Below are 26,697 nucleotides of genomic sequence, written 5' to 3' on the forward strand. Positions count from 1 at the left end.
CAAGAAAGATGTGGAGAAATTGGAGAGGGTCCAGAGAAGAGCAACAAGAATGATTAAAGGTCTTGAGAACATGACCTATGAAGGAAGGCTGAAGGAATTGAGTTTGTTTAGTTTGGAAAAGAGAAGACTGAGAGGGGACATGATAGCAGTTTTCAGGTATCTAAAAGGGTGTCATCAGGAGGAGGGAGAAAACTTGTTCACCTTAGCCTCCAATGATAGAACAAGAAGCAATGGGCTTAAACTGCAGCAAGGGAGATTTAGGTTGGACATTAGGAAAAAGTTTCTAACTGTCAGGGTAGTTAAACATTGGAATAGATTGCCTAGGGAAGTTGTAGAATCTCCATCTCTGGAGATATTTAAGAGTAGGTTAGATAAATGTCTATTAGGGATGGTCTAGACAATATTTGGTCCTGCCATGAGGGCAGGGGACTGGACTCGATGACCTCTCGAGGTCCCTTCCAGTCCTAGAGTCTATGAATCTATGAATCCAATGGGACCAGATTCCCAGGTGATGTAACTGGCCTTAGCTCCACTGGAGTACATGGTCCAGATCCCCCGCTGGTGTGAATGGGTGTAACTATTGGAGCCAGTGATCCAGATCCCCTGCTGGTGTGAATGGGTGTAACAATTGGAGTCCATGGGCCAGATCCCCAGCTGATGTAAATCAGAGTAGGCCTACTGATATCAGTGTTGATTTACCCCAGTTGAGTATCCAGGCATAGTGCTGAGCAGGGTGAGAAATATGAAGTGGAACAGATTGGGTGCATGACATTGACAGACCCCTAATGTGCATCCCCATGTCCATTAGGGTTCTGTTAATATCATGCAGGAGGGGGGGAGATGAGGTTTGTTCTGACTCAAGGATGCCCCAACCACTTGGGTCTCTTCCAGGATCCTCCCTTTGCTGCCAGCTACATTCAATCTTGCTGAGTTGAGATGCCCCCTGCTATGTTCTTCTGTATAGTTTCATCGATTGCAAGGTCAGAAGGGACTACTGTGATCATCCAGTCTGACCTCCTGGATAACACCAGCCAGAGAACTGTCCCCAAAATAGTTCCTAGAGCAGAGATTTTAGAAGAATAAGATGAAAGGTGGGAAAATATTTAGCCATGTGTCTAAAGAGAGAGTCAAAACAGTTCAACTCTTTTTTTTCCCAAATGATGTTTCTTTTAGAAATTTCGCTAGGCTTGTTTTTTAAAAGATTAAAGAAAAAATCCAAAACCGCAACTCAGCTAAACAATATGACAAAGCTAAATGCAGAAATGAAAAAGAAAATAATAATTGGAGGTTGACCCAAAATAAAATATATTTTTTTATTATTATTTTTCAGTTTGGCCACCTAACAAAGAAAATAAGTCATTTGTTCAGCTCTACTCAGGAGCCTAAGTCACATTTTGAAAACTAAACACATAGGAGCCTAAATCCTTTTGACTAAATCCCAGTATGAGCCATGTATTGTTTGCAGACCCCAGCTGTCAGAGGTCAGCTGACACACTGTGTGTGTGACACTCAGTCTTAGAGATCCCATCAAACTCAGTTATTTTCTGTGCTGGTGAGGCCACAGTAGGTACGTCTACACCACAGTAAAAATCCCCTCAGCAGTGAATCGCAGACTCTGGGCCTACTGACACGGGCTAGTGGGGCGTGCACTGCAGGGTTCAGACATAGCAATATCAATTTTCCCACTTGGTCTCTGAAATCTCTCAGGTGTGTGATCTAGCCACTGGGCAATGAGATATTCTGATATGGGGGTCCCTCCATCTCTTTCACTGAAGCTGTTCTACTGTGGATAGATAATTAAAGAGACATTGGGTCCGAGAGACAGTGCACCAGCATGAGAATGAGTCTATGTAGCCTAGTCGTTAGAGCACTTAGCTAGGAAGGGAGTGGCCCACAATCCCGTCCCCTTGTCCTTTTGTTGTTCAGCCCCAGTGGAACAATTTCAGTAGCAGCAACAGTCTGAATAGTTCACAGCCCAGTGGTTCCAGCACTCACCTGAGAGGTAGTATATTCCCTTTCAAATCCTTTCTCTCCTTCAGGCAGAGGGGGGACTTAAAGAGGGGGTCTCACACATCCGAGGGGAGAGGTCCAACTACTGGACTAAAAGTCACAAGGGCATTCCTCTTCCCCTCACCCTGGCTTCTTGCAAGAAACATATGGCAGCTTTGTGGATCACAGCAGTGAGTAAAATTGGGACACAGGCACCGCTGGGCATCAGTCACAGAGTTGATTTCAGTGGGAGTTAGATGCCTAAATATCTGACATGACCAGTGTCCAAACCCAGAGGCTGTTGCTTTGCTAAGTGGCCTCTGACCGATGCTGTGTCTGATTCCAGAAAGCTGTTCTCAGGCGGCTCCCCTTGTTGGTGGCGAATAGGACCCCACCCCGTCAGATAGTCCCCAGTACATGGCCCTTCCTTTCAGGCCAGATGCTGGATTCGATCACGCTTTCCCCAGCATGGCAGGGAGTGAGTGGCTCATGGCCTCTGAACACCCCTTCTCTATCCAGATCTCTGTCTAAGTGATTCCTTCGCTGTTCCCTGTCTATGCTGCTTCCTGGCAGGCTCTGTGCAGGACCCTTCGAGAAAGTGCTTTTAAAGTGTCTGTCTCTTGGACCATGATGAGGTGGAGAGATGATTGGACTAATAATTAAAAAAACACAGCAGCAGTGGGGCTAGATCCACCATATTCCACGTGGCTGCTCAAAGCAGCTTGCAGTAGAGTCGTTCTCATACTCATTCACTCTCTTTCTGGCCCAATGATTATCATTATTCAGCCACAGTGGAGCAGCATCAACAGGAAAGACTGAGGGCAGGTCTACACTAGAAGCACTACATCTGCAGAGCTGCGCCGCTGTAGTGCATCTGGTGAAGGCGCGCTATGCCAATGGGCGAGCACTCTCCTGTTGACATAATGTACTCCACGTCCGCAAGAGGTGGAAGCTATGGGGGTCTCCAACATCCCAGGTGAGTGCTCTAACCAGTGGGCTGCCAGTCATGATGAGTGGCAGTTAGTTGACCAAAAGTCCATTTGTGAATCTACTCTGGGGTTTCTTAGACCATATTTGCAGCCCAGTAAAGGAAAATGATGCTTTGAATTCAGACCATTGAGTAGTCCTTGAAAAAGAAAGTGTAGTCTAAACCTTACACTTACCCAATCCAGGGAAAGAACTGTGCCATGTGAGTTATGCACCAGATAAAAACAACTCATATTCTGGACGTTACATACTGACTATTAGCAATGAGTCATCTAAAAATGAATGTCAGCCCAAGGATTGTCCACAGAATATTTCAAATGATTAAATGTGAAAAACCTGATCTGCTCAAGGATACAGCTGGTGAAAAAATTGGAGCAAAAAATTGTTCCCATAGAAAATATTAGCTTTTGTTCCAAACTAGATCTTGTAAAAAATTATCCAGACTTTAAGGAAAAGAAAGATATATTCAGTAAACAAACATAAATTGATCAATCAATAGATAGATTAGATAAATACCTTGACAGAAATGGCTGTTGAAATTTATCATTTACCAAAATCATAACTTCATTACATATACACATATATATACACATACACAGGTGTTTAGTAAATTAAAAAAAACAGTAACCAACTTTATCATGATTTCTATATAATTTTTTTTTAAAAAATTGAATTTAAAAATATTAAAAAGTGGCTCTGATTTCAGCCCTCCAAATAGTAACAACCTCAAAATAAGGAGACTTTTTCAGTAAACTGGGGCTTTTTTTTTTTTTTTTTCGTTTCTGACCAAAATTCGCCCATGGAGAATTCACAAACCAAGACATTATGTTTATTGATTAAATCATTCTGAGGAACTGCTTCTCTTTCTCCTAGCACGAGTTAATAGTCCATCAAGAGGGGCAACCCAGATTGCTATGCTTGGATCCAGATTCTCTCCATTTTGTTTTATCTTACACAAATTAGCTTGGATGGCCTGAATTCTTCTGAAATTCATAAATTTACCGAGAGCTTTCCTCAGGGCCTCCTTGACCTCTTTGTTTCTCAGGCTGTAAATGAGGGGATTGACCAGTGGGGTCAGGACTGTGTAAAGGAGAGAGAACACTTTGTTCAGGTCTCTCAGTGTATCATTTTTTTGGCAACACGTACACAATAGTGATGGTCCAATAGAAAATGGTCACCACAATGAGGTGAGAGGAGCAGGTGGAGAAGGCCTTTTGCCTCCCAGTGGTGGAAGGGATTTGCAGGATGGCAACAATTATACAGACATAGGATGTCACAGTGAGTAGAAATGGGGGCAGGGTGAATATAAAGGACAGTGTGGAAGCCAAAAGTTCCACAAGGTGGGTGTCACAGCAGGAGATGTTCAACAACGGGTTGAAATCGCAAAAAAAATGATCAATTTCATTGGGGCCACAGAAAGTTAATTGTAAAATCATTCCAGTTACTATGGAACTAGCCAGTAACACGCTCACCCAAGTCCCAGCTGCTAGCTGGAGGCAGAACCTGCCATGCATAATTATTGTATAATGGAGGGGTTTACATATTGCTAAATAATGATCGTAAGACATGGCTGCTAGAAGATAACATTCTGTAGCTGCTAAGAAGCCAAAGATATTATATGACACATGCATAGAAAGAAATGGTTTTGTCCCCAATCAGGAGACTGGCCAGCATCCTGGGCAGAATGGTGGAGGTGTAGCAGGTCTCCAAGCAGGACAAGTTCCCCAGAAATAAGTACATGGGGGTATGTAGGTGCTGATCAACCACAACCAGCACCAGGATGAGGATGTTCCCAGCCATGGTCATAATGTAGATCACCAGAAACAGCAGGAAGAGAAGGGTTTGAAGCTCCGGGGTATTGCTGAATCCCAGAAGGATGAATTCTGTGACAGACGTTTGATTTCCTTCTTCTGCATCTGCCACGGGTTTTATCTAGGGGAAAACCAAACAAACTCTGAAGATCATTTGGAAAGCAAGAAGTTAAATGCTCATATTTTGACCTCACTCTATTCCACACGTGTCCTTCTGGGTACTTTTAAAAGGCTGTCTGGAAAAGATCAAATCTTCAAACTGAATTTGATATTTCTGGAGACTGTGTTGAGCTCTATTTCATATCAAGTTGCAGTCACAGAACAATGCACGATACCCTAAATCTGACAGCAATACAGAAATTCTTGGCGTGAGAGGAAAACAACAACAATAAGTATAAAACTTTCATCTCCACCATCTTTTGATAGTTGCTTTGGGACACTTGCTCCCACATTTTCCCCTTATTCATTACAAGGTTGCCCTGTCATAGACAGGCACATTTCGGTGAATGCTACCAAATAGTATCCATATTAAAACCTTTTTCCTAAAGGTCTAAGCTTGGCTTCACCCTTCCCCTACCAATGGTGCTGATATGGACACCCTCAATAATTCTTTGTGGCTAGGATCTACGGATCGACAGACATACACACCACTGCAAATGACACACTTTAAAAACAGTGCTATGTCACTGGTATTCAAGGCTCAATTCACAACTGCCTTCTAGATAAGACTGGTTGAAATGTTTTCATCAAAACTGATTTTCAGTGGAAAATTGGGTTTTGGCTGAAATGCAATTTATTTATTATTATTTATTTATTTATTTTGGCAAAAACTGCTTGTGGAAAACTCTTATTTTTCTCAAAATATTCCAGACATATTTGGCCAAAAAATAGAAGCTGTACTTTTCCCTTCACACCACCCCCATCCTCAATGGGGTAAGACCTCCATGATACTCATCTCCCCTTCACTGGAGAATTGTGGGAGGTGGAGTCCAGCTGGGGATCCCAGCCCATAAAGGAGAATGGGGACTTGAGGAACAAATGGCACATCACATTTTTGCCCTACGTCTTTTGATTTTCAGTACATTTTTTCATTAAATTCCCCCTGAACAAAACATAATGTTGGGAGGAGCACTACTTCTGCCTTGTGTGGTCATTTGCACCTATGCAAAGCGAGTGCCACTGGGCGTGAGACACTTTTCACATTCATTTTGTTCTGGGGCACATACACTGGCTCAAGGCAGGAAAGATTCATCCCCATAGTATTCTACATATTATTATTTTTCTGGAACATATCAGGGACAATCTTGAGTAATGGTCCAGGCACTGCTGTGCTCCTTGTAAGTATAGCCTACATCCGTGATTTTCAATCTTCTTGTCATTTGCAGACCCCCAGAAAATTTTCAGTGGAGCTGTGGATCCCCAACAGTCTGTGGAACACACGTTGAAAACCACTGATCTAGACAAACAAACTATTAGGGGTGCACAATTGGCTGGGAAGATGTAGTCAGAGAGTAGTTATCAATTGCTCATAATTGAGCTGGAAGGGTATATCTTGCAGGGATCTCTCTTGGGTCTAGTTCTATTGAATATCTTCATAAATGATGTGGATAATGCAATAGGAAGTACACTTATAATGGGTGGGGCCCAGGAGCGCCACCAGCTTTTTTGGCGCTCAAGGAGTGGAAAGTCCTGTTCCCAAAATGGCGCCCCCGACAGAGGTGGCAGAAAGTCCCAGCCCCAAAATACTGACAATGACCGAGGTGGCAGAAAAGACGTCTGCTGCGGTCGCTGCCCCGCAAATATTAGCTCCCTAAGTGACCTCCTGTGTTGCCTAATGGGTTGTGCTGGCCCTGGTGGGGCCAGAAATGAGGAGTTCAGATTGCGGGAGGAAGCTCTGGGCTGATGCAGAAGGGTGGGGTGTGTGGAGGGGTGGGGATGAGGGCTCTGCCTGGGGGTGCAGGCTCCGGTGTGGGGCTGGGGATGAGGGATTTGGTGTGTAGGAGGTGCTCCGGGCTGGGAATGAGGGGTTCAGAGGGTGGGAGAGGGATCAGGGCTGGGACAAGGGTTTGGAGCATGGGAGAGGTTTGAGGGGTCTGGCTGGGGGTGGGGATGGAGTTGAGGATGAGGGGTCTGGGGTGCAGGAAGATGCTGCGGGTTGGGCTGAGGGGTTCAGAAGGCAGGAGGAAGATCATGTCTGGGGCAAGGAGTTGGGGTTGTGTGGGAGAGGCTCAGAGGTGCAGGCTCTGGGCAGAGCTTACATCAAGTGGCTCCTGGAATCTGTGGCATATCCTCCCTCCAGCTCCTAGGTGAAGACATGGCAAGGCAAGCCTCACACCCCACTGCTCAACTGGAGCTTGAGGGCCAAATTAAAACAGCCATTGGGCCAGATGTGCCCCACCCCTGGTCTAGATAATACTTAGCCCTGCCTCTGTGCAGGACACTAGAGTAGATGACCTATTGAGGTTCCTTCCAGTCCTACTTTTCTATGATTCTATGACTGTGGGAAAACATCCCCCTGAATGGTGAGACAAAGGACCTGAATCCTGAGTCCCTTCTTGCTGCCGCCCTAGGTGAACAAGGAATAGTGAAGGTTCTTGAGGCAACTGCTTCTTCTATATCAGCAGCATATGGCCACCTCCCACATCCCTCTCCAACCACTCCAGAGACCCATACTACAAGGTCACCTATCTCTCTGCTCTCAGGGTCTGCCAGTCACACCCAACTCTGCACCTCCTTTGTTCCCTTCGCCCACTAGCCCATTCACACTTTCTCCTGTGCTGCCCCCCAATAGCGGGAACATATGTCTTATCTCTATGCCCCATCTCAACAATAAATTGCTAATTAATAAGAAAGAAAGAAAGAAAGAAAGAAAGAAAGAAAGAAAGAAAGAAAGAAAGAAAGAAAGAAAACTGGATGCTTATTGAACAAGCAGCCATGACAGCCTAATTCTGTGCATTCTGTTCCCAGTTCATCTATCCGCATTGCCTGTTATTTTCTCCCCTAGCATCCTGCCTTGTCATGATTAGCTGAGTCAAAAAGATCTTTGTTACAAGGAGAAATATCATCATGTGCCAGGGCTTGTCAACTCTATAGATGCTACAGCACCACAGCTGTGCCACTGTAGCACTGCAATGTGGATATTCGCTGAAGTGATGGAAGCGGTATTTCCATCACCATAATTATTTCTACCCCACGAGAGGCGATAGCTAGACTGATGGAAGAATTCTCCCATTGAGCTAGCAGTGTCTATACTGGGGTTTAGGCCAGCTTAACTATGTCTCTCAGCAATGTGAATTTTTCACACACCCGAGTAACGTAGCTAGGTCAGCCTAAGTTTTATGTGTCAACCAGCCTCAGTTCTCTAATAAAATCAAGAGAGTGTCGCACCTGCCTTGAGAACAAAGGATTGTTTCTTTGGTAGCTCATCAGACTTCTAAGAGTATGAACCAAAGAACATATCTATGCATATGAGCCCATATGAGTGATAGCAAAGAAGTCAGAAAACTACTACAGAATCCCCATGGCATTGTCTGGCTTGAACACCAACCTCAGTAGGTGGGGATCAATGAAGCTTAAAATAAGCAACCAATCTTTCAATGCCCTTGTGAGCAATCCTTGCTCTAGTAATTAATCCCAGAGTTCTCCCTCCTGCATCCGCAAAGATTAGTCATTGCTTGAGTGACTAAAGGTTGAAGAATTGAGTCTGAAGGGTTTTCCTAAGTCCATCAGATCTTCCACAGAGTTTTGCTGTAAATGTGGCCTCTTGAAGCCCTCGCTCATATAAGTGTCAGTTACTCTGGCAGGTTGCTATCTCAAAACTGACGTGGTCACTTGAGTGAGTACTGGTTACTTCGGTGAGTAAGGATGGCAGAATCAAAGCCACAGAATTCAGGATCAGGCCCATATTAATGAAACTGAAGTAACTCAGAGCTCAGCGTTGCTCATGAAGTCAGCAGGAAATGAGGGTGGATTCTAAACACAAACTGCCTTGGAGATTCGTGTAATGTGAAGCTTCACTGTGTATCAGCTTGCCACTGTGACCAGTGGTGAATAGAATCAGACAGCCTTCTGAAACCAAAGTTTGGTTTCTTTTAACACCTACGTACAAGGCGTTTAGAAGGAAAAAATAGTGAATTTTAAAACAACACATAATCTAGCTTAACTAGCGGCCTTGCTTCTTCTAGACACCGCAGCAGGAGCCTGTCTCTCTGCTTCCTTTCCCTAGTTCACCCTAGACAACTTGCTTTATAATTCTGCCAGCATTTGTTTGACTCTCTGGTTCCCAGGCCTTTACCTATCCTAGCATAGTCAATATCAGATCTCAGGTGTTTGCTGAGAAGAGGCTTATCATGAGCCATTCTATTTCCTTTCCTGATTGATTACCCTTTCTGCCCCTTAATTAAGCTAAACCAGCATATTCGTACAGTAAACGGCCCAATGACCAGCTCAAAACACAGTGTAAAGAAGTTATTAAAGAACTGTTCCAATTCCATCATATGGATACTTGTCTGGAAGATGCTTTACTCAAACCAAGTTAATGGGATCAATACAGTAATAACTGGATAGATCCCAATAACTCTGGCCTGGGCTATACAGGAAGTCACACTAGATGATCTAATGATCCCTTCTGGCCATAAACACTATGAATCTATGAAAAGTAAAAACAATGAATATCTTAGGTCATCATCTTCAAAAATGTACCTGTGGCTTTGAGATACCTTGGGCCTGATTTCCAGATTGCTGATCACACCCAACTCCATAAGAAGCCAATGTGACTGGCAGGTGCTCCGAACATCTGAGAAACCCCAAAAGCCCCAAAGCCAATTTTTATCAAAGGGTACACAAATTTGAGTGCCTCTTCTTTTTTATGCCTCATTTATGAACATTTGGCCTGGTTTGTTTTGTTTTTGCTGAGTACCCTCAGTGGGTGTGGCTGGGGTTGTTGGTTCTTAGCACATTTGGAGAAAAAGGTCCAGACTGGATTAAATTAAATGGAGGAACTCCAACTTAGTGGTTTCCTTGCAACATTTGGCCTCAGAGTCTGCCCAGGGCAGCTACCATGTAACGCTTGCTTTTGAAGCAAGGAACTGAGCAACAATGGCTGTAAGACTCCAACGCTTTGTTGAATCACACCGTTAGCATCCAGTTCTGATGCTGTTACTTGGGATCACCTTTCTTCAAATCCTTCCTGTGATGTTGCACTACATTATGCTTTATAAAAATATGTTTATAAGTGTGAATATGATGTAACTGGAATACGCTTTGTGCAAAAGGTCTCTTGTAAGGAATCATTACAAAGCTTGTGGCACCTTATAGACTAACAGAAGTATTGGAGCATAAGTTTTCGTGGGTGAATACCCACTTCATCCCATTCATCTGACAAAGTGGGTATTCACTCACGAAAGCTTATGCTCCAATACGTCTGTTAGTCTATAAGGTGCCACAGGACTCTTTGTCACCTTTTATAGATCCAGGCTAACATGGCTACCCCCGATACATTATAAAGCTTATAATCTACTGAATGTGTTCATTCTATTTTTATGAATGTATCATTCTTGTATCTGTAACTAGGAATATGAAATATAATTTTCAGGTCCTATTGTAATTTTCCAAAGTGTCGGCCATTAGTGTTGGTTTAGAATCTTGATGGCTCCAATTAACTAGGACAATTGTTTGAAAATGGTTTATTTACCAGCAAACCTTCCTGTATACATTCAGGCCAGCCTTGGAAGAATGGAGGGGGCCTCACAGGACATGTGAACATGTCACCTGATACTGGAATCTATCTTAAGCCTGATACTTTTCCATTTAGAAGGATGGATGGGAACCCAGAGAGACAAAAGATTCCTGCCTTGTGACAAAGAGATAAAAGGGGGTGGAACAGAACAAAGCCTGTCCCAGTCATGAGAAAGCCCCTGCTTTTCACCTAAAATGCCTGCTGGAACTAATAAGGACTGTATTGGGGAAAGGATTGGGCCCAGACTAGGAAGGATTCTAGTCCGTAAAAGAAGTTTATTGGAATATCTATGAGGGTGAGATTTACCTGTAAACAGTTTCTTAATGTATTGGGCTTAAATTTATGTGTTTTGTTTTATTTTGCTTGGTACACTTACTTTGTTCAGTCTGTTATTACTTAGAACCACTTAAATCCTCCTTTTTATACTTAATTAAATCACTTTTGTTTATTGATAAACCCAGAGTAAGTGAATAATACCTAGGGAGCAAACAGCTAGTGCATTCTCTCCATTCAGTGTTATAGAGGGTGGACAATTTATGTGATTACCCTGTTTAAGCTTTATACAGAATAAAATGGATTTATTTGCAGTTTGGATCCCATTGGGAACTGGGGGTCTGGGTGCTGGAGATAGGTGGCCTGCTGAGCGGTTTTTAGTTAAAGTCTGCAGCCTTGAGGGTGTGGACCAGATCTGGGTCTGTGTTGCAGCAGGCTAGCATGTCTGGCTCAACAAGGCAGGGTTCTGGAGTCCCAAGCTGGCAGGGAAAACAGGCTCAGAGCTAAATTCAGAACATCAGGTGACAGTCCCAAGGGGGACTCTGTGACCGAACCTGTCACACTTCCATCCTTTCCTAAGTAGTGCTTTCCCAGGAGAGCTGGACAAATTGAAGACAATGAATAAAGGTCTGCAAAATGTGTAATATATTTTAAGATCCATTTCATCTGGCCTTTGGCATAACACAGGGTAACAAACTTTGTCCAGTGATTCCTGCCTCCAGCCCACAAATTATGGCTGAACTTGAATGTGTCGTTCAGAAAGGTACCTGATCATCATTAAGCTGCATTTTCAAGAGACCTGGAGGGAATTAGTGCCTGATTCTGACTGACTTTCAATGGGATTTGGTCACCTCACTAATATGGATTCTAAGATCTCAAAGAGATGGAGAATGTGGCACATCACTTGTCATGCTGAGGATAAGGCCTTTGCTCCTTAACTGGAAAAAGTCCTATAGTAGCCCTGGTTTATATGGCTCTGTAACCAGGACTGGATTAAGACAGAATCCATGGATCCAGTGCCTAAACTAGGCGAATGCCCAAGGATATAATAGAGGTTGCCTACTGCCTGAGAGTATTGGAATCTGCTAAGGGGACATCACTGGCAGACTGTTGAGCCAGAAATGTCATAAGCTTTTTGCTTTGTTGATGGTCTTATGGCTGGATGGAATCCACGTCCTAATCCACCTCACCCCACTACTGACCTTGTCTGTGTGTTGTTCTTTAAGGCCTCAATTCAGCAAGGTCCCTTTAGCACATGTCTAATTTTTAAGCATATTCTTAGTCCCATGGAACTCAATGGGAATTCTCACATGCTTAAAATTAAATACATGTTCGAGCATCATGCTGAATTGGGGTCTAAAGTGCCTAGAGGCTGCTTGGGACAGTAGCTGCACTCACTTTGGATCAAACAATTAATGAGGAGATGCACACACTGTGCTCTTCCTTTTGTTTGTTCTTCTCTCATGGTTAACTCTTAATAGAAAATACAATCTCATTTAGACAGAGTCTGAGGATTTCAAAGCTGCTTAAGGGATCTGATCACCTTGTTCCCATTAAAAGCAATGTGAATATGTGTCTAAATCTCCTAGACATCTTGGAAAAGCTCACCTGGAGATTATATGCTTGTTATTTGCCCATGAGAAAGATAGTAGATATCAAGAAAGTCATAAGAGAATTCAAGATCACAATTCAAGGCTGGAGAATTATGGCCTGAACCACTGTGAGCATGCTGGGATTATTTATTTATGTATTGTCTTTTGTACTTCTCTATGATAAAATATAATTTTGGGGAGGGATAATTCAATGGTTTGAGCATTAGCCTGCTGAACCCAGGGTTAGTGAGTTCAGTCCTTGAGGGAGGCATTTAGAGATTTGAGGCAAAAAAAATGGTTGGGGATTGGTCCTGCTTCAAGCAGGGGTTTGGACTAGATGACCTCCTGAGGTCCCTTCCAAACCTGATATTCTATGATAATTCAGCTCAGTAGAACATGTGCTCCCAGTGTGATGCTGTGGCCAAAAAGGCTAATATCCTGGGGTGCATAAATAAGAGAAGCTTAAATAGGAGCATATAAGTCATTTTACCTCTGTATTTGTCATTGGTGCGACTGCTGCTGGAATACAATGTCCAATTCTGGTGCCCACAATACAAGAAGGTTGTTAATAGATTGGAGAGGGTTCAGAGAAGAACCACAGAATGATTAGAAGATTGCAAAACATGACTTCTAGTGATAGACTCCAGGAGCATAATCTGGTTAGCTTAACAAAGAGAGTGTTAAGGTATGACTAGATCGCCATCTATAAGTACCTACATGGGGGACTAAAAATTGATACTGGGCTTATCAATCTAGCAGAGAAAGGTCTAATGTGATCTAAAGGCTGGAAATTGAAGCTAGACAACTTCAGACAGGAAATATATTTTAACAGTGAGAGTAATTAACCATTGGAACAATTTACCAAGGCTTGTGGTGGATTCTCCATCACTGACAATTTTAAAATCAAGATTGGATGATGACTCATGGTTGCCTGTGACTCTCATTCCTGCCAGATGGAAGAGACTCTGCAGCATGTCTGGAATTTTGTTGACATTCAAACAGTTATGAGGCATATTTCCAAAAGTACAGAGGGAGGCCGGGTGTCTGTCACAAGGGGTACTGGCTGTTGAAGGGAGGTGGGCTTAGCTCTACCTGTGACTAATGATCAGCCTCCCAGAGGATGGATCTCAGGCCAGAGATCAGGCAACAGCCTGCAGGTTGCTTGCTCCATAGAATCATAAAATATCACGGTTGCAAGGGACATCAGGAAGTCATCTAGACTAACCCCCCGCTCAAAGCAGGACCAGTTCCCAACTAAATCATTCCAGCCAGGGCTTTGTCAAGCCTGACCTTGAAAACCTCTAAGGAAGGAGATTCCACTACCTCCCTAGGTAATCCCATTCCTTTTCTGCAGAATTGCTGTCTAGCCACTCAGTCCCTAGTCTGTAGCAGTGCGTGGGATTCTTCTATCCTAAGTGCAGGACTCTGCACTTGTCCTTGTTGAACTTCATCAGGTTTCTTTTGGCCCAATCCTCTAATTTGTCTAGATCTCTCTGTATGCTATCTCTACCCTCTAGCATATCTACCACTCCTCCCAGTTTATTGTCATCTGCAAACTTGCTGAGAGTGCAGTCCACGCCATCCTCCAGATCATTAATGAAGATATTGAACAAAACTGGCCCCAGGACTGACCCACTGGGGCACTCTGCTTGAAGCCTGCTGCCAACTAGACTTGGAATCGTTGATCACTACCCATTGAGCCTGATGATTTAGCCAGCTGTCTATCCACATTATAGTCCATTCATCCAGCCCATACTTTAACTTGCTGGCAAGAATACTGTGGGAGACCATATCAAAAGCTTTGCTAAAGTCAAGGAATAACACATCCACTGCTCAGTTAGGGAGAGACACCCAGGAGAAAGAACCTAGAATGAGAGTCTCCACACCCACCAGCTGGGAGGCTTGGCTGGAGAGACCTGCTGTGTGTGTAGGAGCCACAGGATGGGCCAGGCAGGACCAGTCTGTTGTGACTGGCACTGTGGGTTTCACTAGTTTTGGAAAATAAACCCACCCCTGGACACAGAGTTTGAAATCCCACTGCTTTTGGGAGCTGCATTTGTCTCTGCATTTGCACTGTTGAGGAGGATGAAAGGCCCAGGGAAGCAAAGCAGTCTATGGGAGCAGAAGGAAACCTTCCCATAATTGGGACCCTCCTTCCAGATGGTGTTGGGGTATCCTTTCGCACGGAGGTTACCTCTCCAGGGGAGGGAACTCCAGTCATTAGGAAAAGGCAGGTGTTAGTAATGGGAGATTTGATCATTAGAAACATAGATAGTTGGGTTTGTGAAGACCGGAGAGAAGCGTATGGTGACTTGCCCGCCTGGTGCGAAGATTGCGGCTCTCTCGAGGCATCTAGACAGACTTATGTGTAGCGCTGGGGAGGAGCTGGTGGTCTTGGTACATGTAGTACCAATCACATAGGGAAAGGTAAGAGAGATGTCCTGGAGTCCAAATTTAGGCTGCTAGGGAAGAGACTGAAATCCAGGACCTCTATGGAGGCATTCTCAGAAATGCTCCCAATTCCATGCACAGGGCCAGGTAGGCAGGCAGAGCTTCAGAATCTCAATGTGTGGATGAGACGATGGTGTAGAGAGGAGGGGTGTAGCTTAATTAAGAACTTTTGGGATGGGGAAAGCCAACACAGGAGAAATGGGCTCCAACTAAACCAAAGTGGAACCAGACTGCTGGCACGAAACATTAAAAAGGTTGTAGAGCAGTTTTTAAAGTAAGAGATGGGGGAAAGCCAATTGCTGCAGAGGAGCTTGTGGATCAGACAGAAACTTCTCTTAGAGGAGAGTCTATTGATAGAGACTCTCTAGGTTATAGTCAGGAACAGAGGATGGAAGAGGATAATGTAAGGGCTGGATGAGACGAGAAACATTCACATAAAAAGGTTTCTGACACATCAGAAAAGAGCAGACAGTTAAACAGTGACAAGTTTTTAAAGTGCTTGTACACAAATGCTAGAAATCTAAATGATAAGATCGGCGAACTAGAGTGCCTCGTGATAAAGGAGGATATTGATATAATAGGCATCACAGAAACCTGGTGGACTGAGGACAATCAATGGGACACAATCATTCTGGAGTACAAAATATATCGGAAGGACAGAACAGGTTGTGCGGAGTGGGGGAGTGGCACTATATGTGAAAGAAAATGTAAAATCAAATGAAGTAAAAATCTTAAGTGAATCCACATGTTCCATAGAATCTCTTGGATAGTAATTTCATGCTCTAAAAAGAATATAACATTAGGTATCTATTACCAACCACCTGACCAGGACAGTGATAGTGATGATGAAATGCTAAGGGAAATTAGAGAGGCTATCAAAATAAAGAACTCGATAGTAGTGGGAGATTTCAGTTATCCCCATATTGACTGGGAACATGTCACCTCAGGACAAAATGCAGAGACAAAATTTCTCAATACTTTAAACAACTGCTTCTTGGAGCAGCTGGTATGGGAACCCAGAAGGGGAGAGGCAACTCTAGATTTAGTCCTGAGTGGAGCAAAGGGGCTGGTCCAAGAGGTAATAATAACAGGACCACTTGGAAATAGTGACCATAATATAACAACATTTAACATCCCTGTGGTGGGAAGAACATCTCAACAGCCCAACACTGTGGCATTTAATTTAAAAAAGAGTAACTATGCAAAAATGAGGGGGTTAGTTAAACAGAAATTAAAAGGTACAGTGACTAAAGTGAAATCCCTGCAAGCTGCATGGGTGCTTTTTAAAGACACCATAATAGAGGCCCAACTTCAATGTATATCCCCAAATTAAGAACACAGTAAAAGAACTGAAAAAGGAGCCACTGTGGCTTAACAGCCATGTAAAAGAGGCAGAGAGAGATAAAAAGACTTCCTTAAAAAGTGGAAGTCAAATTCTAGCAAGGTAAATAGAAAGGAGCATAACACTGCCAAATTAAGTGTAAAAATGTAATAAGAAAAGCCAAAGAGGAGTTTGAAGAACGACTAGCAAAACCTCAAAAGGTAATAACAAAATGTTTTTAAGTATTTCAGAAGCAGTAAGCCTACTAAACAATCAGTGAGGCCCCTCGAAGATAGAGATAGAAAAGGAGTGCTTAAAGATGATAAAGTATTTGCGGAGAAACTAAATGAATTTTTTGCTTCAATCTTCATGGCTGAGGATCTTAGGGAGATTCCCAAACTTGAGCTGGTTTTTGTAGGTGACAAATCTGAGGAACTGTCACAGATTGAAGTGTCACTAGAGGAGTTTTTGGAATTAATTGATAAACTTAACAGTAACAAGTCAATGGGACCAGATGGCATTCACCCAAGTGTTCTGAAAGAACTCAAATGTGAAATTGCGGAACTATTAACCAAGATTTGTAACCTGTCCTTTAAATCGGCTTCTGTACCCAATGACTGGAAATTAGCTAAAGTAACTCCAATATTTAAAAAGGGCTCTAGAGGTGATCCTGGCAAATACAGAATGGTAAGTCTAATGTCGGTACCAGGCAAAGTAGTCGAAACAATGGTAAAGAATAAAATTGTCAGACACATAGAAGAACATACATTGTTGGGCAAAATGTTCATTAAAAAAAAAAAGCAATAACAAAAGCAACCTTTATGCCGAAATACAAGAGAAAAAAGTGAGTCTCAGCTTTCAATTTTCTAATTTTTTTCAGAAGTTGATTTCCTCAGCTATCCATATCAGCTGCACCGATCTGTGGTTCACAAAGCCAACTGACATGTATATCACTATGCAAGAATGAGGCAGCATCTTTCAGCACAGTCCCAAGTGATGATAGTACAATGCTTTCACCTGGAAGAAAACCTGAGCCTCTTCTGCAGGGCAAAGCTTCAGAAAAGGGCAAAGGATTTAAAGGAATAAAACTATTCCATTTAAACATCAGAAAGCCCCTTTTGAATGAGATGGCATTCCCCCCTCCAGATTGCTAACAGGCATCCCGGTCAGGCAATGTGGGGAATGCACAAACCAGTCAGGAGAACCATGATACATGAGTAAACAAGCTAAACACAAGACTGCTGCGCCCTTACTCCAGCCAGAGAGCCATTATTCACATTAATAAATTGTGAGGCAGTGAGAGTGAGTGAATAGAGCACTGGAGAGCAGGTCAGGACACCTGTGTTCTAATGGCTCCTTTGCCTCTGTTTAATATCCCACCTTCTGCCTGTTTAAACTATGAATTACTAGGAACAGGAGCTGTTTCTTACTGTCTATGTAATGGACCTGGCAGAGTAGGGCCCTTACCTCAACTATAGTGTCAATAATACTCTAATACTTGCACAGGGAGTTATTGGAACAGTGCAAGTACCAACTCCAGCACAATCAGGCTGCTAAACACCCTAGATCAGCTACAACAACAAAATAACATACCAGACAATAATTTAGCACTAAAATAAAGATGCACTGATCATTACAATATTCCCCCTTTAGTTAAATAAGAACTTTAAACAATAACTCCTAGGAATCCAGATAGTCTTCCATCCATGTAGGTTTCCAAGCTGATCTTCCTACTCCAGTCCTATATTCCGTCACAGAGACAACACGCATAGTTGTATCTAGATTATCAATGAGTGCAAGATTAATGTCATCTAGGTCAGGCCTATCCATTGTGGACAGACTGTTTGTTGAAGACAGCAATGTGTTGAGATCCCGGGAACACTCTGACAATTGCTTCTCCACACCCAATGTTCCACCACGAACAACAGATACTGGCTGAGGGGCATCCAAATCCTTATCTGCAAACCATCTGTAACATCTAAGCTTCAGGTACTTCCCCTAAGCACCTCAAAAGCAGCTGGGTGAGTGGAACTGTAACACTACAGATTTCATCAGTTATCGGATTGTCTCAGTCTTTCTATCTGTCCACATCTGTACTGCCACACACCTTGAGAAGGTATTGTACACTAGAAGCAGACACTAACTTTCAATTGGAGCCTCTGGTAGCGGGGATTGCAAGTCGATCTGTATGAACTCCCGTAGCTTACTAGGTTGGAGCATTTCCCCCAAAGAAGTTCTGCCTCCCCTTACTGATACTTTCCAGACTTGACAGGTAAGATAGGAGAGTACCTACTCTAACATCTGCAGACACCCTCCTGCAAAATAATGTGTCAGCGTCTTTTCATACCCCAGGTGTTCTGCTGCTGCATTATCATGAGTACCCTCCAGTATTGTTCACTGAAAGTTTGCTAGCAGGTCAGTCCTGTTACCCCCAGACACCAGCAAGTTGGTAGCTGGGTCAATGGACTGTGTTGAGCTGGCCCACTCCAGTCTGGGCCTCCTTTGGTAGATTTGGTGGCACCAAATATAACTCAGGGGCCCTAGACTGTTCTTGCCACAGATCCTCCCAAAACCAGCCTGAGCCTATTCTCATGATCCTCACCCCACTGAGAGTATCCACAACCACACGTTGCTTTCCAGGTTTATGGGGAGCTGTGCATGTGAATTAAGAAAGTTTGTGAATCCATCACAACAGGCATCCTGGGTTTTGTTTGGTAAGGGGCTGCCAGAGGCCACCGGTCTGTGTGTGCACTGAATTCCACACACAGACCACAGGGCCCTGGAATGATTCAACCCATAACAGCACCATGAGTGCCTGTGCCAAGCAACATCTCTGCTCCACAGCCAGAATGGCTGAGAGGATTAGGGCAAACCCAATTCCATCGCTATTCATAGACCTCTTTGACCACCCAAGAGCGCACTCCTCAGGGATACTGCCATTGTGGGCCCACTTGCCCTGCCCAGATTTCTCTGTGACATTGATGTGGCGTGAAGAAGCAGTGTTGATGTGCTTAACTTTGAGGCATGTGGAAAATCAGTGGGTCTCACCAGGCCTACTTCCACATTCAAGCTCTCTGAACAATGAATGACAGGAAATGGGCACCTTAGAATAGAATTCACAAAAGCCAGAATGCTAAGCAGCTCTGCCATCAGGGAGCTCAGCCCCCAAGCGCCGGCCAGCACCCGTCTCTGAGCTGTAAAACCTTCGCTGGCATTAAGCACAGATGTCACTTCTATGCTACACCTTGATCATGCTGCCCAGGAGGCTGGCCAGTCTCCTGACTGATTTTCTACTTGATCATCATGATTGTTTATATGTTAACAATAAGCAACCAACTTAACAAAATGTGCTCTGTCTGATACACTGCCCTGACACCCATGCTCAATCCCCTGCTACAGAGCCTGACAAACGAAGAGATAGAGCAGGCCCTATGGATGCCAGCCCATACATTTCAGACTTCCCATATCTAACATGGCTAGTTTTGATTTGGATAGAACAAAATGGAAGTGGTTAGAGTTTATCTGTAGAGTGAATATGATTCCTTTGGACTTGCCATTTGGCTAATCCAGATGAAAATGAAGCAGCGTGGCTGAGTGATTAGTTTGTATTGATTTGTTCATTCGATAGATGTCACCTCCTTTTTTCATCTGAATGGATGATGAATAAATGATGATCCTTTCAACTGTATTTGTTATTCCACATGATTCTCTGTTGGGGTGAAATATGCATTTAGAGACAGACTTTCAGGCTCCACAGTAGAGGCCAGTTGTCCTGAAGGGCCTGGCTCTCATTTAAGCACCCACAATGAGTGAGCAACTTTCAAAAGTTAGAGTTAGAAAGTGAGCATTGCAACAGCAGAAATGCCAAGCTCATGCAACTTTATCTTGCTTCTTTTGGTATTTGCTGTTTTATGGTAAAGTTGTAGCACCTAGATGCACACAATTATGTTAGAATCTCTCCAGGGAGTTAGGAGAGAATTCCTATCCCTGTGCAATATAAAGAAGGGACTTGAACAGGGTCTCTTACCATTCTTGCATGCCCTAACCACTACACTGTGAAGTCTTTCTTGCTTTATATCTGGCCTACAGCATATTTAATTATTTACACACAGAGAACAACTTCAAGAGGAGGGACTAAGCGAAAAGTCCATAGCTTGGTGGTTAAGTCATGACTCTAGCAGTTAGGCTGAGACCTCATAGTTAGAAAGGTTTTTCCTACTATCTAACTTAAATCTCCCTGGCTGGAGATTAAGCCCATTACTTCTTGATCTTTCTCCTCAGTGGACACGGAGAACCCTTGATCTATTTCCTCTTTATAAGCCTGTAAGATATTTGTAGACTATCAAGTCCATCCCCACCCTTCTTTTCACAATACTATACTTGCCAAGGGCTTCTTTTTTTTCATCTTTCCACGTAGGTATAAGGAAGGTCTCAAGGCAGCTCAGCAGAACTTCCCTTTGTATTGACATGAGAAACCTAAGGAAATGCCCATGCGTTCAATTTACCAAACCCTACAGCCCTCTCTCCTGCTTCAAATCCCTTCTCAAAACCCACCACTGCAAAACAAACAACAAATGAACAAACACAACAACATTAAAGGATTAAAAACTGAGGCACAGTGAGAAGAAGAAACAATATCAGCATGAAAGGAATCTGATGCACAGTCCTGATTGCCCCAGCTAAAAAAAAGATATAAAGGTACAGAGAAGGGCACCAAACATAATTAAGGATATGGAAGAGCTTCTTTATGAGGAGACAATAAAAAGACATGGAAAAGAGATGACTGAGGGGGAATATGAGAAAGGCCTTTAAAGCCACGGCTGGAGCGGAGAAAGTGAATAAGGGTGTGTTATACTCCTTCACATAACACAAGAACTATAAGTCACTGAATGAAACTAACAGACAGCAGGTTTAAAACAGGGTGACCAGATGTCCCAGTTTATAGGGACAGTCCTGGTATTTGGGGCTTTTGCTTATATAGGCACCTATTACCTCCCACCCTCTGTCCCGATTTTTCACACTTGATATCTGATCACCCTAGTTTAAAACAAACATGAGGAAGTATTTCTTCACATAATGCACAGTAAATCTGTGAAACTTGTTGTCAGGGGATGTTGTGAAGGCCAAAAGAATAACTGGGTTTAAAAAGGAATTAGACACGTTCCTATAGTCTAGGTCAATCAATGGCTATTAGGCAAGATGGTCAGGGATGCAACCCAATGCTCTGGGTGTCCCTAAGCCTCGGACTGCCAGATGTAGGGACTGGCCTACAGGGGATGATCACTCGATAATTGCCCTGTTCTGTTCATTCCCTTTGAAACATCTGACATTGGCCACTGTTGGACGACAGGGCACTGGAGCATTGATCTGACCCAGTACATCCATTCTTATGTTGCTATGAGCATCCATCCCTCCCACATGTCAGGATATCACATAAAAGAGTTGCCAGACATGTCTTTGCAGGAGAATATCTCTGGATACATGAGTTAATAAAATACAAAATAATAAAAACAAAATAAAACTGTCTTCCAAATCCAAATTCTTGGACCAAATTTTGGGCTTCTAGATCAGGTGTTGGAGATGATGTAACGGGGTTCACGCACACTGGAGTGCTGCCTTGTGGCTGGCTCTGAGGATTAGCACTCACTTTGTCTGGCACCCGTCCTAGCAGTTGCTCTCATCATGGCCTCTCTGTATCTCTGGATCTCAAGGTGCTCCTCATTTTGACTCAACCCTGTGGCCAGGTCACTATGCAGGGCCGTAGCAACAAAGAACGTGGCCCCCTCCGAACATATGTCCGGGGCCCCTTACAATGCAGAAACTGGAATGCAGTATTTATTTTATACAATATACAGGGTTCATATTATGTATATATAGGCCTACAGTGTACATGTATTCCGTATTTACACAAAGCGCTTCTTTCGAGCCTTGTTCTCCGCAAATGGGTTAATCAATGCGTCATAGTCCAGAGATCTGGCAATCTTGTTTTCGATTGAGATAACTGCAAGCGCAGAAAGCCTGTCATCTGTCATGGTTGAGCACAGGATATTCTTGATCAGTTTCATTCTGCTGAAGCTCCTTTCAGCACCAGCGACAGTAACTGGTGTGGTCAGAAGAATTCTGATGCAAATGCAAAGATTCGGATATATCTCCTGAAGGCTGTTCATGTATATGTACGTTAAAAAATTGTTTGCCGTTACAAGTCCTCTCTCTTTCTCGATGACATAAATAAAACGATTCAATTCCATTATGAGTTCATTGGCATCAATGTCTCCCATTTTTCTTTCAAAATTTTTGCTGTGATTCTCCAGTTCATTTTCTCTGTGACACTGCTTCAGCTGTTAGCGTTGTACAGAAATCCAAACAACTTATACCACTCCACGAGTTGGTCAAATTGCGACGAAACAGAAGATATGGCCTGATCAGTGAGAACAAGAAAGAACTGCGATTTGAATTTTTCTTCGGCAGAAAGATGACTTGAATCATCAGCACATTCGTAATCAAACATTCTCTTCTTACGTCGCACCCTGGTTTCTGGAAACACCTGCTCAATACCCATATGCTCTGCTATTTCACGTGCATTTGTGACCACAGAGTTATATCCTGTATTTCGATAGTCTTCCAAAAACTTCATTGTAGCACCGACTTCTGCCTGCAGTACATCAATTGACACATCTGGTGACTGAATTAATTTGCTGGTTTTATTGACGTGAAATAGTATCACGTGTACACAGTCAGAACAAAAGGCCACGTAGTAACATGGTCTAAAAGCGCACTGGCTTCTGTTGCTGTATTGCCATCTTTCTTTTTGAGCGCATAGTCTCGCAAAGATGACAAAGCATTGCACAATTCTTCAAGGTGATAACACAATGGCTTCACAGCATCAATTCTCGACTCCCAACGAGTGTCCGATAACCCTTTACCAGATATTGGCATATGTTCTTGAAGTATATCCCAACATGAAGGTGAAGAAGAAAAGATAATGTATATTCTGTTAATCAGACCGAAAAAGTCAACGGCATATTTTGATGACTTTGCCGCGTCTGAGATCACAAGATTCCAGGTGTGAGCTCTACATGGTACATATAAGGCACAGTCATGTATTTCTAGCATGCGGGCTTGAACTCCTTTATTCTTTCCTCTCATATTTGCACCGTTATCATAAGCTTGGCCTCTCATGTCAGCAATGTCTATTCCTAAGTTGTTTGCCTTTTCAAGAAACGCTTCCAATAAGCCCTCACCACTGGTATCATGAACATTAAGAAAGCCAACAAACGCTTCACGAATATTGACACCATCTTCACCGTTGCATTCAACAAAGCGTAACACCACAGACATCTGTTCTTCATGTGACACGTCGGGAGTACAGTCCAAAATAACTGAATAATATTTTGCTTTTTTAAGCTGCACTATGTTGGCCTCTTGAATGTTACTGGCAACAAGTTGAATCAGCTCGTTTTGGATCTGTGGACTGAGGTACTGAACATGTGTCTCTGCCTTCTTAATCTTCTATAAAAGTTTGCTGAGGACAGTATCATACTTTGCAAGCAATTCAAACAGTCCCAAAAAGTTGCCTTTCGAAGGATCGCCGAGCTTTTCATTACTTCCTCGAAATGCCAAGTTTCTTTTGGACAAGAAAATAATGACATCAACCATGCGTTTGACAACATTTCTCCAGAAATCTCTTTCTTTCAGAAAAGCCTGCAATTCGAGTTGGTCAATAGATGTACGGTTTACTATGCCTGACCGAAGGTCAAACCATTTCACCATACAGTCTTGATGGCCTTTGCCTGTTTCATGCTGCTGAAGTCTTTTTGACAGTGCTTTCCAAGCAGATGTTCCACGACATAGCGGTATGTCACCAGTGCCAAATAATTTACAACAAAAACAAAAAATGGCATCTTTCTGAACTGAGTACATTAACCATGAACATCTTATTTTCTCGCCATTTGCCATGGTTCGATAGAAATAAGTACTTGTGAACCTCCGTCTTTCCTCGTTAAATGGAAATTCATAACTTTCATTCTGCTGCTGTGGGCCACGTGCAACAATGTCACATGCTTGCCTGTTCGATATTATAGATGGCCAATCTCCTGGATCATCAGTCAGTGGTTCAGATTCAGATACTTCTTTCCCGACAGCTGGAATATCTGTCACAGTTTGTTTGGTAGAACAACTGGCTTCACCTTCGACCTCCCTTGAAGCACTTCTGGATACTTCTGGATACGATTCGTCGCTGCTAGCGCTGTCCATTTCATGTGCCTGTATCTGTACGTTGGATTGCAGCGCAAAATACGTTGACAACTTTGGAATTTTCTCGAGTTCCTTCTCGGCATCTTTTGCTGCCTTTCGTTTACCAGCTCTGCTCTTATACATTCTCTTAGACATCACAAAGCACGCTTCTGTGTTGGAAATGATAAAAAACTAAACAATTAAATTAATAACATTTATCCACCGACTGCCATTATGAACGCAAATACACATTCTTTGAATGGGTCCAACTAAAATTCGAAACTGACCGACAGACAACTGATGTAGCCAATAGCATTATGATGTATCATAATGACTTCACGGTTTTGTCAGAAAAACCGACATGGATTGTGCAATAGCGTCAATAAATGTCACTTACCTAGTTATACTTTACATTTTTTTTGCCACTTTTAGGGGCCCCCTTCCTTGCAGGGCCCCCTCCGGTCGGAGGGTACGGAGGGCACTCGCTACGCCTCTGTCACTATGTAGTCCTTCTTTCTGGGGACTACACTGGACAAGCTGTCCGTATGCTGTGCCAGGCAGTCTTCCAGTCCAAGCCAGGTCCAGAGCCACTTTCCCAGTAGCTGGTAAGAGGAACCTGGCAATGCACACTACTCCAGGTCCCAGTCCTATGGGACCCTATGTCCAGCAACCATTGTCTGCTCAATCTCAGATCCTGTTGCTGATATCCTGGGCTATTTCCTACCTCGCCTTTCTATATCCTGGCCCACCTCTGAGTTCACTAGCCTGAGCTTCCTCTGCTCCCCATGTCTACTTCAGCCATCTGTTTCTCTCTAGACCTTAGAACTCCTCTTTGTCCTTAGACAACTCCCTTTCTCTCTGCAGAGTGACTTCAGATCTCCTCCTAAACACCCCTTTTGCTCTCAACTTCCAGGCTTGGTAGAAACCCAGCCTGGCCCTACCTGTTTCCAATAACTCACTGTGCGAGTATTAGAGTATTATTGATAGCTGATGTCAGAGCCCCACTCTGCCAGGTCCTTTACATAGGCAGTAAGAAACAGCTCCTGCTCCAAGTAATTTATAATCTAAACAGGCAGGAGGTGGGAGACTAAACCGAGGCAAAAGAGCCATTAGAACATAGGTCTCCTGACCTGCACTCCAGTGCTCTATTCACTCTTTCTCTTGCTGCCTCACAATTTATTAATGTGAATAATGGCTCTCCGGCTGGAGTAGGGGCATGGCAATCTTGTGTTTAGCTTGTTTCTTCATGTGGCATGGTTCTCCTGGCTGGTCTGTGCATTCCCCACATTAACTGACCGGGATGCCTGTTAGCTATCCTGAGGGACTAATGCCACCTGATTCAAAAGGGGCTGTCTAATGTTTAAATGGAATGGTTTAATTCAGCGATCGGCAACCTTTCGGACGTGGCTCACCAGGGTAAGCACCCTGGCAGGCTGGGCCAGTTTGTTTTCCTGACATGTCCACAGGTTTCCACTGGCCGTGGTTCAGTGATCCAGGCCAATGGGGGCAGCGGGAAGTGGCAGCAAGCACATCCCTCATCCCGCGCCACTTCCCAAGACCCCATTGGCCTGCAGCAGCGAACTGTGGCCAGTGGGAGCTGTGATTGGCTGAAGATGCCAACATGGCATGTAAAGAAACCGTCCTGGCCTACTAGAGTGCTTACCCTGGTGAGCCGCGTGCCAAAGGTTGTCGATCCCTGGTTTAATTCCTTTAAATCACTTGCCCTTTTCTGAAGTTTTGCCCTGCGGAAGGGGCTCAGGTTTTCTTCCAGGTGAAAGCATTTTATTATCATCAGTTGGGACTGTGCTGAAAGATGCTGAATCATTCTTGCATAGGGATGTGCATGTCAGTTGGCTTTCTGAACCACAGATCAGTGCAGCTGATATGGATAGCTGAGGAAATCAACTTCTGAAAAAAATTAGAAAATTGAAAGCTGAGACTCACTTTTTCCTCTTGTATTTCAGCATAAAGATTTATTTTTTTTGTCAGAGTGTTCCCAGGATCTCAGCACACTGCCGTCTTCAACAAACAGTCTGTCCAAAATGGATAGAGCTGACCTAGAGGACATGAATCTTGCATTTATTGATAATCTAGATACAAACTGTGAGTGTTGTCTCTGTGATGGAATATAGGACTGGAGTAGGAAGACCAACTTGGAAACCTACATGGATTTCTGGGAGTTATTGCTTAAAGTTCTTATTTAACTAGAGGTGGTGTGGCAAATTGCCAGCACTATTATGATGGGTGTTGCACTTTCTTTTCTTTGGGGGGAGTTCAGGGCACCATTTCTTGCCCCTGCAGTGG

The 26,697-nt window shown here is 43.5% G+C and overlaps 1 pseudogene; it reads right to left on the bottom strand.

The window, feature by feature from the left end:
• Nucleotides 1-3,817: 3,817 nt before the first annotated feature.
• LOC115638083 lies at nt 3,818-17,991 on the bottom strand (annotated as a pseudogene).
• Nucleotides 17,992-26,697: the final 8,706 nt, after the last annotated feature.

Source organism: Gopherus evgoodei, chromosome 21 (genome assembly GCF_007399415.2).
Source record: "Gopherus evgoodei ecotype Sinaloan lineage chromosome 21, rGopEvg1_v1.p, whole genome shotgun sequence".
NCBI classification, from domain to species: Eukaryota; Metazoa; Chordata; order Testudines; family Testudinidae; genus Gopherus; species Gopherus evgoodei.